Source organism: Corvus kubaryi, unplaced genomic scaffold (assembly GCF_017639235.1).
Source record: "Corvus kubaryi isolate FWS band 111438036 unplaced genomic scaffold, C.kubaryi_AGA036_p1.0 64876, whole genome shotgun sequence".
Lineage (NCBI taxonomy): Eukaryota > Metazoa > Chordata > Aves > Passeriformes > Corvidae > Corvus > Corvus kubaryi.
In genome coordinates, this window is record NW_024581574.1 from 8,503 (window position 1) to 27,313 (window position 18,811).

The 18,811-nt window shown below is 43.1% G+C and overlaps 1 long non-coding RNA gene across 1 annotated transcript; it reads right to left on the minus strand.

The window, feature by feature from the left end:
• Positions 1-13,513: 13,513 nt before the first annotated feature.
• Positions 13,514-18,256, minus strand: LOC121672714. Its single transcript, XR_006018956.1, has 4 exons — positions 17,955-18,256; positions 17,648-17,830; positions 15,127-15,212; positions 13,514-14,448 (listed from the first exon to the last, which is right to left on the minus strand). It is a non-coding gene; the product is annotated as an uncharacterized LOC121672714 (long non-coding RNA).
• Between the last annotated feature and the right edge of the window lie 555 nt (positions 18,257-18,811).

Sequence of the window (18,811 nt, forward strand, 5' to 3'; positions counted from 1 at the left end):
AAGCATGGAACAAATTCCTTTTAGACTTTAAAAGCGGAAAGATATTTTCTCCCCTGATCCCTTAACACTATCTGTGCTCTCATTTCTCTCAGCTTCTGTGAAGTTCAGCCTCATCTGTAGCATTTTGTGGTTTTAGGTGGTGAGTGATGCAGGACTTCACTTGCTCATGTTTCAGAAGAGTATGTATTTGTTTTTAACCGCACTTCAGATATTCATAAGGAAAATGCTTCTCATCTGTTTTCCCCAAACAAAAATAAACATGAAATTTGAGTGGATAGTTCTTAAACATGTATACATCCTTGTGATTCCAATGGGATTATTCAGGTGAGCAAGGGCAGTGTCCACTGTCCCCTCAGAGCCAGTGGGAACAGTGAGTCACCTGTGTGCTGCCATCCCACCTGGACACTCCATGCCCTGGGCAAGGCACAGGGACACACCTTGAAACTGGGTGTAACCCACTTCAGTGCAGAACCAACCAATGTAGCCTGAATATCACTGTCAAGCCCAAATGGGAGTTTTATGGTACAAAGGAATTTAAGAAAATGTTATTTGAAACTTTGTTTGCCGTTGAATTATTCTTCTTTAGAAGGTTTGAGAATCCATTGCTTCTAGTAGAGGTCTAAGCAAAATCTAAATACTGCAAAAGTTTTTAGTGTTCAGGATTATTTTGGGAGGGGGCTGAGGAAAGGCCTGATAGGTTATGTACTTGACCACATGTAGTTAAAAATATTATTTGGAATATAAACTTCCTTGTCTGAAGACCAGCTTTATGCACTAAGTCAAAAAGCACAAAAAGCAGTTCTCCTCCTGGGCTCCATAAGTATACCTTAATGCTGCTGAATCCTGGAAATTATGCAGGGCATGCTTTTTAAATGTTGATTTTGACTTCTTGCCTGGGACCAAGTGTAAAGTCTTTCCAAGGAAATACTTAGAAGACTTGCAATGAAACCCAAAAGCTGCTGCCAAACCTTAGTTTTTAGAAAGGGAGTAGGGGGCAATCTAGCCTGTTAAAAACTTCCAGTTGTTTGTAATTAAATCCACTTCTTCTGTGCACAATAAACATATACTTAGAAAAAGATCATTTTACATAATACTTATGTGGTTTAGTGCTGCTTTTCAGCTGCTAAAAATCAAGCAGTAGGTTTGCTATTTTTGTCTGGGAAGGTTACTGAAAGCTGGGAAGGCAGGGCTGATGCAGCTGTGCCACTGCAGTGGCACGGATCCATGTATCCAGTGGTGACACACAGAGCGAGCCAGAGAATCCTTTTCTCATCATGAACCATCTTTCCCACTAGTTCAAGTTTGTTTTGGATTGACAGGGATGGGAATGAAGAGGAGATAAAAATATCCCGTCCGCACGTCCCTCCTTGCCAGCAGCAGCACCGCTCATGGCTTTGGTGGAAACTCTGGGATTGCAGGAGCTTCTCATCACTTTGGGGACTGGCAGGAGGCAGGACCACCAAATCCTCACCACCCTGAGCTTGGTCTGCCATGGTTCATTCAGGATTCTTTCAAATTCACTGCCATCATTCATCTGGAGGATGGGACATTAGGGTGAGGGGGACAGCCCAAGTGTGAGTTTATCCAAGGAGAGAAATTTTATATTCACCCTTGACTAGGGAGGGGATTTTCTTCCAGGATGGCATGGAGAAATTGTCAGTTTTTACTGGGCAGGTTGCAGGAGCTGTTGGGTGCTGAGATGGAACATATACAAAGCATAAAAAGAACAGAGAGGAGCAGCTTAGAGGTATTATCTCATAAGTGACATAAGAAAAACTATGAAGCCTTGTAGAGCAGATTTGTTAGGATTTGAGATGAAAATCCCTGTTGCTTGCTGAGATTATCCCCCCAGCATATGGCAGGGAATGTAACAGAGATGTTGAATTAGCTGCTAATGATCTGGACACCTCTTGAAAACAGATGTTTGTAGTCCCATATAACTGCTTGCTATTTTGTTCGTCTGAAATCTGGATTACTCAGCAACAGGCCTGGCATGGTATTAGAATGCTTACTATCTTCATTTCCCACTGATCCCACCCAGTACAGATCACCTGTTTCTTAGGAAGACTGCTGGAGTAATCTAATGTGAAACTGGGATGGAGAATGAGGGAAATGGCCCTCACTGCAGTGCCAGCAGACAGTTAGCCAAGGGCCAGGGAGTGGTGGGGAAGCTGCAGGAATCTCCTTGGGCAACCCAGGACATCTCTATGGCACTGTGGCACTACCCTGCTGCTATTGCATGGACAATGTTCAACTGGGGTTTCTTGAGAAGATGAGTTTTTGATAGATCTGCGTGGCAAATGATGCTGCAGTTGAGGAGGGGATTGCTCAGACTCAGTGCTGCTGCATGGGCAAGCCCCTGATGTAAAACCCCTTCTGTTATACACTTTGGTAGTTTTGGTACCCCTTTACTCACCCTGACTTTGAGCTGTCAATAAATACCTGACTTACCCTCTCCATTGTTTAAGGCACCAAAGTTTCCAACTCAGGGATGTAATTCCTGTTGCTTCTCTTTGGGATCTCTTAATTTATTTGTTACTTGAGCAATCTACTCTATAACGCTCTTGCTATGCTTAAATTTCTTTACATTCAAAAAAATGCTCCCTAATTTACTTATCTTAATTAATATTATTGGAAGACATCTTCTTGGAGCTGGAAACCTTTATTAAGGTGGGGAAAAAAATATTAGCTGTCAGTTCAGCTCATCTATTTTCCACTTCTTCCTTCGTGTTAAACTTCCTTTTGGACTCAAGCTTTTACAGTAAAAGCAAGACCTTAACCTCAACTTCTCTTTCTAAGTTAGATTCTTTTGACCTGGCGTCATCTTTGTTACAAGGCTTCACACACTGCAGTACAATAATATTTTTCTTGTGGTGCAATGAACAGCGCTACAGATGCTGTTCCAGATGGGGTCATTTTTTCTCTAAATTAGCAACTGTCTTAATAGATATTTTCCGTGGCTTCCAAACTATGTCGTGTTGTTTGAACAAAAATGTAATTCCACAGAGAGATTTCAAGCCCAGCTTTTGCTGGGCTTCCAGAAACAATTTTTTTTTTTAAATTATTTGTACAGTCAAAACGAGTTTGCAAGTGTATTGTGCTTGCATGTTGCAGTTGTGTCTTTAGAATGACATGGAAAATCTGAATATTATCTGGTATATTTTTCTCAAAGAACAGTATTTTCATGCAGGCTACCTTATTGATGTAAGGGTTCAACTATGGCAAATGTATTTTGAAACACTGGAATATTTCTTTGCATCAAGAGCAAAAAGCCCAGTTCTCTGCCTCCAGAGATACTTGTAAAGCTTCACCTCAGACTGGTTAATTTTCTGTCATTTTAAAATAATCATTTGAGATTGCAATTTTAATGTGAACAACTTGCTTCCAATCACTTCAAACTTCCATGGAGGGGTGTAGAGGATTCTTGCATAAACAAAATGTGATGTGGACTCACGAGATCCTTGGTGGTGGCTGCTCTAGCAGGACATGAGTGGACTCTCAGGAGCATTTGCTTGAGTTCTTCTTTGTCACAGACAAACGTGGAAAGTGCAGGAAATCGTGAAACATCCACTAGGACATAGTACAAGCCTTAGGATCACAGATACTTTTCAGAATATCAGTTTCTAAATAGTTGAATTTATTCCAGAGAAATCCTAATATGTTTGTTGATTATTCAACTAACATCATTACCATGGCCAGTAGCAAACTCGTAAATTTAAACTGTGCTATTTCTAGGATCTGTAATTGCTTTTGAAATGGAGAGTTTGTAGTTCAGTCCCATGTTCTTCTTGTTACTCATTGTCCCTCCTGGTTCTGTCCTGAGCCACCAGCACTCTCAATCATTCCCTGTGCTAGGCAGGATTTTTTTTATGCCAAAGGACTGTTTCAATTTTCTTACAGTTTCATCAAGTGAAAGGCCCTGAACCACCTTTAGGCCTTGCCCTGGAGCGTTGCACCCTCTGTGCTTTCGAGGGTGGGCAGCGATGGCCCCAGTCGTGGCTCACATGCCACATTCCATGAACAGCCTGGCACTGGATAAGGTGCAAAAGGGACAGCAAAAGGCACTGGGCAAGCCCTGGCTGTGAGCAAGAACAGCCCTTTGTGTTTGTGCACTCGGGATCGAGCACAGTTTGTGTTGGAGCACGGAAGTGGCTCATCCTTTCACGCTGGAGGCCCGTGAGATGCTGTTGGAGCTTTTGTGTTTGAGGAGAGAAAGTGGGATTTTTGTACAGCGAAAGAGCTAAAGCTGTGCCTGCAGGGTGAGGGAGATCCCTGCCAGCTCCCCATGGGAACAGGGCTGAGAGGGCATGAATTTGTTACATCTGTGGGGGCAGTTTGGTTCAGTTGAGTTCTCCTGTGAAGATGTCACAAGAGTGCGTGCCTTGGCAATTAGGAATTTGTCCATGCTACATTATCAGAAGAGATTCCTATTCTATTTTTTAAATTTTATCCTCCACCTGCATCCTACTATGCATAGGGAAAATCTTGCTTCTGTGACTTGGGAAGCAGCAATTTTCCAGTGCTTCCCAAAATTTCCTCCAGAAAGAGATTATGTCACATCTGACCCAGGTGCTTATGCAAAACAGTTTGTCTCAGCACGGTGAGTTCTGGGAGGGACCCTCACACTCAGGAGCTGATCATAGCAGTGAGGACAGTGTTGGGGGAAGAGAGCTTTTCCTTGGATTAACTCAAGGGACAGTCAAACACTTTGGTTTGGCTGGCTTGGCTCTATTTCCAAGCTAGACCTTCCTATTTCTCAAGTGGGAGTAGTGTCCCTGGACCTCTAAAACCTCCAGTATTTTTTCTTTTCCTGTCCTTTGATTAAGGACTTGTTTGTTGACACTTCAGTGGGTTGTGGCTCTGATGACAGCAGCCCTTGTGTCAACCAAGAACGAGCTGCTCACTGTTGATAGTTCCAGGCTTTGTCTCTGCTTCCTAGATGTGGTCAGATAGAGGTTCTAATGGTCTTTCAAGTTGTAAGTAGGGATAATTCTCAGTAGAAAAGTCAATTAAGTAGATTTTTGCATTTCTCCAACTGTTCCCTGTTCATATATGTGGACCAGTCAGAAGAACAATGACAAGGCTGTGCAGATTTCCAAGCTGATTTTAACAGTCTGCCTGAAAAAGCAGATGTGTAAGATAAAATAGAAGGTCCTATCTGCTCAGTAAATGTTTAAAAAGTTAGCTCTGGATGTACTTTAAGAAAATAAGTGACTGAACCTACCATGGTAGTGTTTCCAGTGAACAAAGTGTGGTGTAAAGTTCAGATTTATGTTTCTTATTATAGCTTAGAGGGTTTCATCTTAAAGGAGTTTTAATAGGTGCCAAATGCTCTTGATATCTGTCAAGGTCAATTATAGATGAGATTTTTTTCCCCCCTATGTTTGCATGGAGCAGGAAACATGAAGCATCTTATTGGAATTGTTCCTAGAAGGTTTGAACTTTGCAGATGTGTGAGGTTTTCATATATTGTGGTAAAATGCTAAATCTGAAGCTCAGCAAATTACTCTGCTGGCTGTTAACAGAAGATTCCAGCTATTGCTGGGTCGGCAGGAAAAGAGATGAGATTGAAAGATTTCCAGCCCTGCCAAATAGAGATGTCCTGGTGGGTAACTGGTCCCATCAGAAAGCTGTAGGAGCAGCAATGCTGGGGCCTTGCTGCGATCGTCTTGGCAGGCCTTATCCAGCCCCAGTGCTGCTGGAGCTCTGGGCTCTTTGGCTCTCTCAACCGTAACCCTAAGCGTAACCTTAACCCTAGCCCTAGCTCTTAATCCAGACCCAGTACCATGGCATTTCCAGCTTAGAAAGATGGAGGAGCAGCAGTGTTGGGGCCCTGCCAGGATGGCCTTGGCATGCCTTTTCCAGCCCCAGTGTTCCTGGAGCTCCAGGCTCTTTGGCTCTCTCGAGCATAACCCCAGCCCCGAACGGCAGCTTGGCACTGGGCCAGAGGTGCTCAGCACCATAAGTGGCACAAATTAAGAGGTGGGCAGTTGGCAGTGGTGGCACCTCTTAAGCCTTGGATCTTCAGATCCAGGGGTTTAGCTCAAGGTTCTATTACTCTCTCTTAGCGCAAAGGAGAAATCCCCACCAGATAGATTCAAGAGGTGAAAATCACACTAAAGTTTACTGGCAAATATGTCAAAATCAAACAATCAAAAACCAGTGGTCTTTGACAAAGGATGAAATACAACATTTAATTCAACATAAAACCACTTATCACAGCGTTACTTAGTGTTAATTTAGCATAAACTTAGCCCAACTGAGAAACTTACGGCAGCTCGGCTGTCTGGCTGCTGCCATCCCAAGGCCCCTTGGTCTGGCTTGAGGGCTTCAGCAAGTCAGAACTCAAGGGTAGAATGTGCTGCTCTGGTTTCCAGCTGTAAACACAGAGATCAGTATCATGTCACAACTAGAACTGTTAAAGTTGGACGTACACTGTTTGTTATTACTTGGTTTTTTAAGCATAACTCTTCACTACCACAGAACACTGCAGCAGAAAGGATTCGTTCATTTGCAGATAAAGTGCTGAGTTACTTTGTGCTCTATTCTTTGTTTTCTTATCTTTTCTTGACAAATGTGGGTTTTAGGGCGTCTTTCTTTGATTGCTTTCCCTTTATTAACTTTATCCCTGCCTTTTTACACTTGGTTTTTGACATGTAAGCAGTACTCTTTACATAAATATATTTTTATAAGACTGATGCTGTAGTTGTCCCTAATCTTTGGCAGAACAGTCCATATATCTTGGGTGTCCAGCATACCTCCTTTTCCATATTTATATTTCCTCAAATTTAAAGCCAGGCTTTTTCTAAAACACTGTGAAGGGATTTTTTAAATATTAAACTGTTAAGGACATAGAGCACTGTTGTAAAATGATGAACAAATACAGTACTGCAGAAATATTAAAAAACATTGTGAAAAGTCTTTTCTGTTGTCACTGTTCCCTTTACTCGCTGTTAAGCAGTCAGGATTAATCAAAGTTAAAAGTCTTAGTTCACCCCCAATATATTTTTTTTCAAGGAAACCATGTAACTCCTGCAATGACAAACATTGAGCATACCACTCAAAATTGAGAAAGAACAAAATACAGAAGTCTTATAATAAAAAAAGGGATGTTATCAAATGCGTTGCATTGGCAGAACTTTTGAACAGTTTTCTCAGACTGGCAAGTTAAAACTTTACTCAAAAAAGACTGGTTTTCCCTCCAGCTTGTTTGACATTGGAGCAGGAAAAAATTGGAGGAGCTAATTCCACTAGTTCAGAAAGAGCTGAAACATTACCATAACCCATGGAGAACAAAGTAGTCCATGGCCTGACACTGGAGGTAGATGTGTGCTGGGGGTAGAATCTCAAGAAAACAATCCCCAACAGGGAGGGATCTTGGAGCTGGCACTGAGCATCCCAAACTGCACATCAGCATCCTGCAGGACCTGGCTCCTGAAAGAAAGAATGTGGGAAGGATGCAGTGGAGGATGCAGCAGGTAGAAGGTGCAGGAGGGATGTGGGTTTATTTGTGAGGTCCAAGAAGCCCTTGCAGGGAGGATGCTATTAAAGACCAGGGGAAATAGTGCAAAACAGGGTGATCAACATGCCCATAAAGGACTACAGCAGCTCATGTATCCCTTCCAAGAGAAATAGGTGCTTACAACTTCATCACCAATTTTCTTTTTGCTTAGTTTAGTGCTTTCTCACACTTTCTCATTTAACCTAAAGCAAGGAAATTATAATGAAAGAAAATAATTCTGAATGAAACTGTTTTCATGTCGTCCTTCTACTTTATCACTTCACGCAAATATTTGAAGGCATAACTAGGTGCTAACCTTGAAAGTTTAATGTTAGGACTAACTTCTGCTCACTGTTCACCAAAACAGGGCCACTGTGTAACAGCAATAATGTAAGTCAGTGTCAACACGGGGTGCTGATATTTTAACAGAAAACTTGAGTTCATAATAAAGCCAAGTCAAGGTTTTTAGGGTGAGTTAAATTTACTGCAGCAGCGCCCTCAAGTGCTGTGACACTTCCCAGGCCCGATGGTGTCTGTCCCATGGGACACTGGGGTTCATGTACTGAGGCTTGATTGTTTAGCCCAGTAAGAGCATGTAAATTATCTTGGTGGAATTTTGATTGCTCACACAAGTCTGTGAGACTGTTTAAATTAATACCAGTGTGAAGGGAAGGGTGCTGGTTTGGGAGTTTCCCTTTTAATTGCTCTGTGGTAAGAAAGGTGCTCTCGGGACCAGTTTGGTTGGAAGTGATGGTGAAAGGAGACCTGAGCAGAGGAGCTTTGTTCAGACAGGTCAGCCATGGGCCAGGTCCTTCAGGATGCTGATCTGTAGTTTGGGATGCTTGGTGCCAGCAGAGCCCAGTGCACAGCTTTATCAACTGCTCTGCAGCTCCTGTGGCCTTTTCTTAGTTTAGGCTGCAGAGACAGAGAAGCAGAATCTTCTCTGGTGTGACTCATTACCTAAACAGAGAATTTAGGATTTAGGCAAGTATCCACTCTCCTTTGGTACTAAGGGAACTGTGCCTGATAGGCTGTGGATTTAACCAGCACACTACTGGTATATGGTGAAAACTGTCTGGACAAAACTATGGCAGTGTAAAACAACTGTGGTCTGCTAGAGGTGTTGCACATCCTAAACATACATTATTATGGTTGTGCAAGGAGCCCATAGGCCCTGGACTCCCTGGACTGTGGCTTTGCCAGCAGAATTCAAGCTCTCCTTGAGGCAGCTGCTGGAGGGAGCCCTGGCTGCACTCCCTCCTCAACTTGTGAGCAATGAAGCCCCTGTGGCTCCCAGAATTGCAGCATCTCTCTCAGCTCTCTGACAAAGCTGTCTGTGTGATTTCCTCCGTTCTCCAGAATTCCCTTCTCTTGAGCTCTCCACCTCTTGTCTCCCAGCATGTCTGATCAAAGTAGGTCAAGTCAGCTTTGTTCAAAAGCAGAATTGCCAAGTGATGCCACTGTGTCTGGAGAAGCAAATTCAGCCTAAGGGAATGATTCCATGGGGGTAATGCAATCACAGCACCTAATAATTACCTGTATCCACAAAATGAACATTTGAGGCATTGCTCAGAGCAGAAGGCATCACTTGCAACTCTCATTGTGTAAAAGTAATGCCCTTTTCTCCTAATTATTAAGGAGTATTTTTGTAAAGATACTTCAAAGTCTTTATTTCTAATTCCTAGCATATACTATTCAAATGCGTGTTCTGTAGTGTCCTTTTGTGTGGGTTTCTCTGGATCCAGAGGGAATAGCAATTGCAATAGTGATAGCAATCTGTGGAATGAGAAATTGCAACATTTGGGCCATACCCACTCCTTATATTTTAGTCTCGAATGAGTATTTCTAGAATAAAACAGGAAGAAAGTAAGAGGTCAGAGGGAAGAGAACTTAGAAATCATTCAATTGTTTGAGTTATGAGAAAAATGGTGACACATCTTTAAAATAAACAAATACAAAGGTCAGTGGCCAGAAATTCAGTAGCCTAGGGCTTTTTTGGCCACTTAAACAAGGAAGTTCTAAAGCCTTTGGCCCAAGTGCTTCTCTCTGCTGCACATGGGGAGTTTCGCACAGCTCCTTCCTTAGGTGACCTCGGGCTGATTTTGATTTGCACACAGGAGAAAGGATGGCTTTTCTTTTGCTGGGAGTTTTATCACTCCGGAGCAGTGCTGTGAAGAGTTGGTCACTGGATTCAGTCCCTATTACAGCTCCCTATTACAGCTCCCTATTACCCCCTGCTGCAGGCTGGAGGAAGATGTACTAAAGGCACACCCCTCTCCAGGTGAGACATCCAGCAGGCTCCTTAGGTATTTTGGGCCAAAACACAGGGGCAGTGTGTGAAATACTGTATTTTAGATACATCACACCCCATATTACGGTATTGCAGAGACAACCTGCCTTGTCCCTTTGTTCTCTTTACACCTCTACCATTGCCCTCCAATAAAGGAGGGGGAAAAGAAAGAAAGGGAAAAAAGCCCCAAAAATGCAAAACCAGAACATGAGGAGAAAAAGGAAGTGACATTATTTGGCAAAGCTTCAAGGGGAACATGACCAGGGAGTTTGGTTTTGCTGACAGAAGAGGGGGCCAAAGCTGCAAGGACTGAGGGTGGGTTTCAGATTAAAAAAGAAAGAGGGTGACAATGGGAAGGAGCCAGGGAAGTGAAGGAGCAGAGTGAAGGGCTGAGCACTCTGGGTGCACGGGAGAAGCCTCTCCCAAGCAGTGTTGTGGGTGTGAGACTGGGGTCAGCCTGCCCACGGGAGCTGGAGCTGTGCCTGCCCAGCTTGGGCCACAGCTGCCACTGTCCTCTGGCTACAGTTTTGACATCTGCAATGAGTTATTATTTGCGGGGGGGGGGAAGTTTGTTGAGCTATACTTTGCTTTAATAATAATATCAATTTCTATAACGTTACTGCGCAGGCATTTATTCATAGCTTGGGTGAGGTTGTACTTTCTGTCTCTGTCTTGCTTCTGCTGTTGCAACCCAGGGCATAGCGCTTCCATGGCTAATTCAGGGCTTTTGGAGAGATTTTCACTCTCTGCCTGGCTGTAAAGTACCCCTGGCCCCTGGGCTGAACTCACTCTCTTGCTCAGAAAAGTATTTTGCAGAGCAGACACAGCAAGACAGGTTTGTCCAGGGATGCTTCTGTCTTCCTGTGCCTCTGAATGCATGTTTGGCTGTCATTCTGCAACAACATGGTGATGGCTAAAAGGGAGGATAATCAGGATTTCTTGCAAACACAGAGTTACAACACTGATAGCAATGTGGCAGCAAAGTTTCCATTTCCCTGCTTAAAGCATCTGCTCCCAGAAAAGCATTTGCAGAACCACTGCTGCATTCTCCTATTAATGACTTTTCAGTGATTTTTGCTTCTAGCCTTTCTGAAAGCAGCCTGCAAATGGCACTTCATTGCTAATATCACATCATGGGAGATGGTTAGTCTGAACCCCTGCCTGTAGCAGGCATCTAAAAGCTAATGGAAATTGGTAAAAATCTGTATATTATAATAAAAAAAATTATAATGCATACATGGAGCACAGCTCCAAGACGTCTGACCAGCCTGCTGCATGTCTGGTTTGGTGATATGTAAAATTTTGGGCAGGCAGCGGTACACATGGACACTTTTTGTTCCTGTATAAACAAAGCATGTGAGTGCATACGTGGTCGAGCTATGGACGGAAAATACAGCCTGAAAACTCCTGTGAAGGCAGTACAGGAGGTGATGTGACTTCCCACTGAAAAGCCAATCAAGAAGAGTATCAGAAAAGCAACTGAAATGGGGCTATTAGGAGGAATAAATGTAGGTAATGATGTTGCCAACTGTTACAATCATTTTTTCTCTGGGTCTCACCATGGTTATTGCTTTTTTTCCCTCAGCTACAATCCGTGGAGCACTGGCACTGAACTTCTGCTGTCAGTCCAAACAAGCCACGTTTTCTAGCTCTTAAGAGTTCTGAGAAACATTTCAAGTGTTCCCAAAAGGCTCATAACTGGAAGGTGTATTTTTCCTTTAAAGTCTGAAAACTTTGGGAGCGTTTGATCCCTTATTTTAAGTGGCTGGGATTTGCACATTTGTGATAAATTTCACTAAAATATTGTGTGTGGGGTGGTGTCTGCTGCCACTCTTCAGTGATGTGTGAGCTACCATCATCCTCCTGAACTGGGATTCTTTGTTTTGGCAATGAGAAGAAAATGAGGAAACCTGTGCTTCCAAGAGAGGAAATTTTAAAACACACAAGCATGTCCATATGAGATGGGAAGTGGCATTAGTGTGGCACCTGGCTCTTCTAGGTGGGAAGGAGTGGCACCCACTGAACTGGGCGCTGGGCTGTGCCCTTGGGACTCTGTTCGGTCACGCAGCTCCTTCTGCTGCACGTGCAGCCTGTGAGTCCTGCACATGCTAATGGGAATTTCTGACAACAAATTCAGAAGGTATTAGTGAAGGAATAAATCCTGCATTGTTAAAATCTCTTGGATGAATAATTACTGCAGATAACACGGAGTGTTTATGCCTTTGCCAGTTGTGGTGCCACTTCCTGACCAACTTCTAGAGCTGACTCCAGCATCACCTTCCAGCCCCTCTCCACATCCAGACCCAAAACCAACATCTAGACTTGTCTGGAATCAATCCAGGAGCTGCTTCCAGCATAATTTCTAGAACCACCTCTAAAGCCATGTCTAGAGTAATTTCCAGCTCTAAGGTGATTTATAGAAGAGCCTTTGAACTTGCCCCTGGGTCAGGGTCTGCAGTCGCTCCCAACACTCCTCTGGCGTGAGTTAATGTGTTGATCACACATGGAGCCAAGCTGGAGCTGCCTCTGGAGCCCCCCTTTGCTGTCTGCCGGGTGAGGTCCTGCTGGGGCCCCCCACCAGCCCCGACCACCTCTGCTTTGCCCCCTGCCTCCTCCCTGGGCGCTGGGCAGCAGGGCACGGGGGCCAGGAGGGCATGGGCCAGCCAGCATGGCTTACTGTAGCGTTTTTTTTCTTGTTCTTGTTTTTTTTCCCCGTCACTTGTGCCGCTCTCCGCGGGAAGCAGCAGTCATTTCAATGTGCGCTTTGTGGAAGCAGAGCTGTCTGAGCCCTTTAAGCGGGAGATGAGCTCAGGTAGAAGGAACGCAGAGAGCTCCTTTCATCAGCCAGGGCCCCGCCGGCGGCTGCGGGGCATGTCCGGCCAGTTATAAATGGATCATGTGTTGCTATTTTTAGCCGAGAGAGGATTGTAAATATAAAAGGGTATAAAGTGCAAAACTTAGCAACAGTGGCGTTTGTTTGCTTTTTTCTTTTTTTTTTTCTTTTTTTTTTCTTCCCTTTTCTTCCCCTCCCCGTTGGCAGGAATGTATTTGGAGAGGAATGAAGTTAGAGCAGGAGCTTTGCCCGTGGACTTTGCACTGCTTCTATAGACAGGGATATATAGATCTGTATCGCCAGGCGGGGGGGGGGGAACGGGCTCTTCTGGTGCTGTTTGAAGAGATCCCAAAGTGCAGCCTGAAATGAGATGGAAGCGCTGGGAGGGGGCGCGGGGGGCCCCGGGGCGGGCGGGGGGGAGCGGGGCCGGCTTGGGGACAGAGTTCAGCAAATGGAAAACACTGACACGGGTAAAAATAGTAACAGCGGGGTTAAAAATAGCATCTGGTGAAATAAACGCGCAGTAACTCCTGAAACCCTCCTGGGAACTGCTCCCTCCCGATCCGCCCCTGCCCTGCGCCCCGCTGCGCTCCAGCCAGGAACCCCAAAGCAAACCCCCTCAGCAGCTTGAAACCATTAAAGCAGACCCTGCACTCTGCAGAGGACGGGCTTTGGAGACTTTTTAGACGATTTTAATGGATTGATTTGTTTTCTTTTGTTATTTTGTTTGCTGAAACTTCTCGCCAGAGAAAGGGGGAACAAATCCCTCTTTTTCTGACACCCTCGTGCGGTCCTGGGACAGAGCAGTTAAAAGGTCCTTGGGGTTGTTTCTCTCTTTTTTTCCTTCCTTTTCACTTTTTTGGTGTGGTTTTTTCCCCTTTTTTCTTCCTTTTTTTTTTTTTTTTTCTTTTCTGTTTACTGGTGGTGTTCTTGCTTTGGTGTTTAAGACCGTGTTGTCGCTTCTGGGAGCGCAGAGCTGTCGCCCTGCCCTGGCCCTGGGCCCCGGCAGCGCCAAAGCCGCGGGGCAGAAGGATCTGAACCCCTGCACTGAGCTCCCCACACATGAGGAAGGTGCAGGCTGTTCTCCAGGCACGGCGGGGTGGCAGAGGGAGGGGACAGGAAAGGATGGAGAGACCTTGAGGAGCTTGTTCTGTGGAGCAAAGCCTTGGCTGGTCCCCTCTCTAGAGGTGTCGAGGGCTTGAGGGTGGGAAGAGGGGTCAGGGAGGAGCAGGCGCTCCTGGGGCAGGGGAGATGCTCAAGAGGGCTGGTAGAAATCTGCTTCGAGATCTTTTATAGCTCTGGCTGTAAATGTTGTGTAAATTTTGACTGGACCAGGTAACTGAGGCGGAAACAATTGTTGTGACAGAAAATGCAGACCTGGTTTCTGAAGCTGCCCCGCCACAGGACAGGGACAAACTGGAGGCCGTGCAGTTCAGAGGCAATTACATTTTTAATCAGATTTTTTTTCTTTCCCCCAACCAAGCAGCTGCAAATCTGCACGTGGCTTTTTGTCGCCCAGGTGGAAGGGGTGGGTGTCTCAGGGGTGCATTTTTAACACGTCCTCACGGGGTAGTTCTCTGCTCTGGCTGTGGGTGGAGGAGATGCCCCGGCAGGGCTGGACCAGCCTTTGTCTGTGGGATTCCAGGTGCTCCTCTGCTGAAAAACTGGGAAACCAAACGTGATAAATGTGATTACAGGAGTTTCTGTATCGAGGCATTTCTGGAAGTGGTTTGCAATCGCAGGTTGATGTCTCCCTGTTTTCCCAGGTCTGGTGCAGCCCTCCAAGGTGGTGCCAGTGCTGGAGGTGAAGGGGAGGGCGTTTATCTGGCAAAACGACAAAGAAGGAGAATGTCCTTAATTGTATTTAGCAGGCTAAGCCCTGAGCATTTAATTACTTTTTTTTTTTTTAAGGATTGGACATTCCACAGCTTGTTTCTCTAGATCATTTTAAATTAGTTTTGATGTTTAAATATATTTCATATGAAGCCTGTCTAAATCTTTTAACCAGTATATTTTGAAAGCGCAAGTATGCTTTCCTTTGATAGAGTACCTAGAAAAACCCTTTTTGTATTTGAACAAAGCTGTTTTGTTTTTATATTAGGTTGTTCCAATCCTTCTAATTTGATCATTTCAAATTTGATTCAGCACACAAAAATGATGCAGAAACTCCTGTTATGAATCTAAACTGAATGTTCATTTTCTTATCAAAATATTATTATCAAAAAATATTAGTCATTCTTCTTGGCATAGTAAACAAAGGAACATGTGGATGTGTTAATTTATTCCAGACCCAGAAAACAGGGATAGTTTATATAAGTAAAATAAATAATTCTTGACTATTTACTAATTGGATCACTTCAACAATAGTTGACTAATAGTCACATGTCTAAACTACATCTTGCCCATTTCTATCCTTTAGGGAATTGAACACTTAGAGAGTGTTTGTTTGTTGTTGTTTTTTTCCAGGGATTGGAATTTTTAAATTGTTACCTTTTTACATACTTTATAGTTCTTGTCTTCTGTAACTTAGGAAGTCAGAACTAGGAGGAAAAAAGCTCAAATGCAGTTGAAATGAATCCCTTGGGAGTCTGCAAAGAAATTAAACCGAGATGGTAAATAGTGTGAAGGAATTTAAGATGAGTGAACACAAGATAGAGTTACTTTACAAGTGTATTATTTAACTGCTTTGCATAGATAGAAAAGATTTGGATTCTCAGAAACAGTGATGTGTTGATGTGTCATTTATTGGTTTTGTGTCAATGGATTTTTGAATTATACACATCTAATTCCAAATTGCATTGGTGGCACAGGAGTGAAAGTAAAAAAACCTGATTTTTTTCCTCACTACTGTAGTATAAATGTGCCAGCCTATAGCATATGAAATTCCTATATTTCTACATATGGCTCTGCTAAATTGTTACTTGTTCAGTTGTTAGCATTGCCTGTTGAGTTATTTTGCTCCTGTTTGTAACTGCTTTAACATTTTGTTATGTTTTTCCAACTTGGAGAACACAGGTGGCACGTTGGTAATTGATAACAGCCAGCCGAGATTAACTCCTGGGATTAGGTTGTTTTAGATAACAGAATTCCACATTTGTATTTTTTCACTTGCCTGAGCTTTAAAGAAATCAATCCTGTGATTGTTGTTTGTAAGTAATAAAACTTAACCCCCCTCCTGCCAATGGTTTGATGAGGATATTGTTTGTTCAGTGAGTACTTAAATGCTCATGGGTATTTTACTACCCTCTAAAATAATTTTTTGTATTTATATATATGCATCAGAATCCAGAGTGCATTGATAACTTAGCATTTTATTTGAAAGGGATAACTTTCAAATAACTGATATTATTAAAATATCAGATAATCTATTTATTTTAAAGAGAATATATTGGAGAGTTTTGAGAACAAGTGAAAAATTTGTAATTTTTTGACAACATAAAGAGAATATCTCTGGAAAGTCACAGCTAAGATCTTGTAGTCCTTGTTTGTTCAGAATGATTTTTACAGAACTAGAATTTTTGGATGCATGGTAGGGAATTCCATACTGTGCTCTAGAAACTAAACAGAAGAATTATATTTTGTTAGAAAAAAACAGACAGTAATTGCAAAGCCAAAAATCTAAAAATAAATTCTTCTTTTCCTGGTAAACTTTTCCTGTTGCATGTTTCACAGTGAGGGCATAAAGGAGGGGGGTTGAATCAACCTTTTTGATACTTGGATTTTTCCTTGGAACCTACCTCCCCTTCCCTTACCCTAAATGCATTCAGTTTGAGGTAGCATAAATAAAATTTGTTAATTTTAAATATTGGATAATATTTTTCTTCCTCATTTTTACATAGATGAATCAGATGGATAGAGTTAATGGTTTTCAGAATTTTGATATAGTCTTTTTTAATTTGAGGTTGGTCCACTTTTTCATCTAAATAGTATTCTATTATTATCAGATTAATATACTTAATTTTATTAGCATTTCTACAAACTCCATGCTAAAAGACATGGAGATATATGAAACTGCTTTACATGTGTTTGAAGATTATTCTGTACTTTTATACTGGCTCAGTACCTTTGTCCTAAATGTGAACTGTAACCATAGTGTTAAACATGCAATTGTAATACCTAAATTTTAAGGAAAAGTAGGGAATTTGGTGGCAGCAACCATGGTTAGAAATTTGGGTATTTTAAATGATGGGAGAAAGTAATACCAAATATTGTTTTGTCACTCTGTAAAATTCTTAAATCTGGTGAAAATTAATTTTTTAGCATTTTTCTAGATACTGAAAAATGAGCACAAGGAAAACTAATATTCTGGGAAGGTGTGGCGTAGCATTTCGAAATAAATGAATGCAATTAGTGAGATACTAATTATGACATTTGTTATTGATCCTTAGTGGGTTTTTTCCTCTTAGGGAAAGCTGGTTAATTAAAACAATGAAAATGCTGAGTATCTATGTTGAGAGAAAAAGAACCCAACTTACCTTGGCACAATTCAAATAGTAAAACCCACCAAAGTGTGTCTCAAAGGAGCAGCTCTGCCAGAGCTCACAGGAGATCTGCTCCCACTTCCCCAGCTCCTGCACTTCTCCCTGTGTGCCACAGCAGGAGCAGACACTGAAATTGCTTCTTGTTTCAGGGGAGCACAGGAACATCGGGAGGCCCCTCTGGGTGGGGAAAGCTGGGACTCGTTTAGTGATGATTCTGATTATCTGTAATTATTTGGCAATACTGGACCTGCTCAAGTCTAATCCCTTTTTCTTTATTTGAGTGTATTTTAATCGTATTTTTTTGAGTGAGAGATGTAGGGAAAACGAAGCTTGGCAAAAAAACTCAGAGTATTGACTTGCTGTTTGCATATTTGGGAAGGATTCCCTTCGAAATACTTCTAAGGCTTTAGAAAACTGGAAAGGAAAAAAAAACTTTTTACAGTAAAACCACTGATGTAATTACCATTTCTTAAAGTGATGCAACACTTTGAGTTACCTAAATAGATATTTCCATGCTAATAAAACCAAGGGAGACAACTGACCTGCAATTTTAATTTCTTCTGTCAGATTGTGCTGGTTCTGTTACTGTTTTGAGACAGAGTTTTCATTCTTGAAGTCTTTACTCTTGCTCATGAGCTTTGCAGCTTCATTCCTGCTGCACAGGCGATAAGGTCGAGGGAGAGATGCTGCTGGGTCTCCTTCACATGGACAGTCCCCCTGGAAACCTGCAGAATATGAAACGTGTGCCAAGAAGGTCAAAAGTCATGTGTGATTGATTTGCTTGATTTTTAACAATTGTGAGGAAAAATAAAATGTAGTCATGATTGTGTAGTGATTAATAGCACTTACTCTGGATTTCTTCTTCTTATTTCCCCTCTGCAAATCCCTTGCAGTCAGAAACACAGGCAGGTATTCAGTGCATACTGCTGGTTTCCTAAAACATCCCCTCTCACAGATCTCTCCATTAGGCAGCAGAGAGCTGCCAAAGCAGGATCCTGCCGAGTATCAAAGGGCATCCCCTGCAAGGAAACGCAGCTTCTCCCAGCACTTTGACAGAGCAGCTGTCTGGCATAACCAGAGCTGCAGCTGGATAGTCCCAGCCCTGCTCATCCTGCTGTTTTTTGTTAGGAGTTTATAAATACACACTGCTGCTCGTGCAGTTAGGGTCAGGATTTTGTGGGCTGTTTGGGTCCAAAGGGCTCTGTGTGTTCCCAGACCCGCACAAGAACCACTCCCAGCCAGGAGTCTCCAGCTGCCGGCAGCGGCTCCGCTGTGGTCCTGGTGCAGCTTCCTATGCTCTCCATACATTCAAACCAATAGAATATTCCCAACAAACTACTGGCAGCTGCCACCAGTGGTTCAGGAGCGCGGTTCTTCACCCTCCATCCAGGGCTCTGCAGCAATGTGTTTGCTCAGATGCTCTCCCATAGCCGAGGGAGACGTCTGTTAGTGCTCATCCTAAAAACAGCCACTCCTGGGGGCTCATGGATCACACAGGAGTGTTAAAGCTTGGGATCCCTTGACCCTACCTGGGGGTCTCAAGTGGAGCTCCTTAGCCCAGGGAGCTTCCCACTGTATTGCCATACAGTGCAAGCCCAGAGGTTGATGCTGCTGCTCACACCTCAGCTTTGGGCACGGAAGTATTGGATGTACAAACGCAACTCTGGATGGAAGGGTTGGAAAAATTGAGTAGTTTAATTGAAACA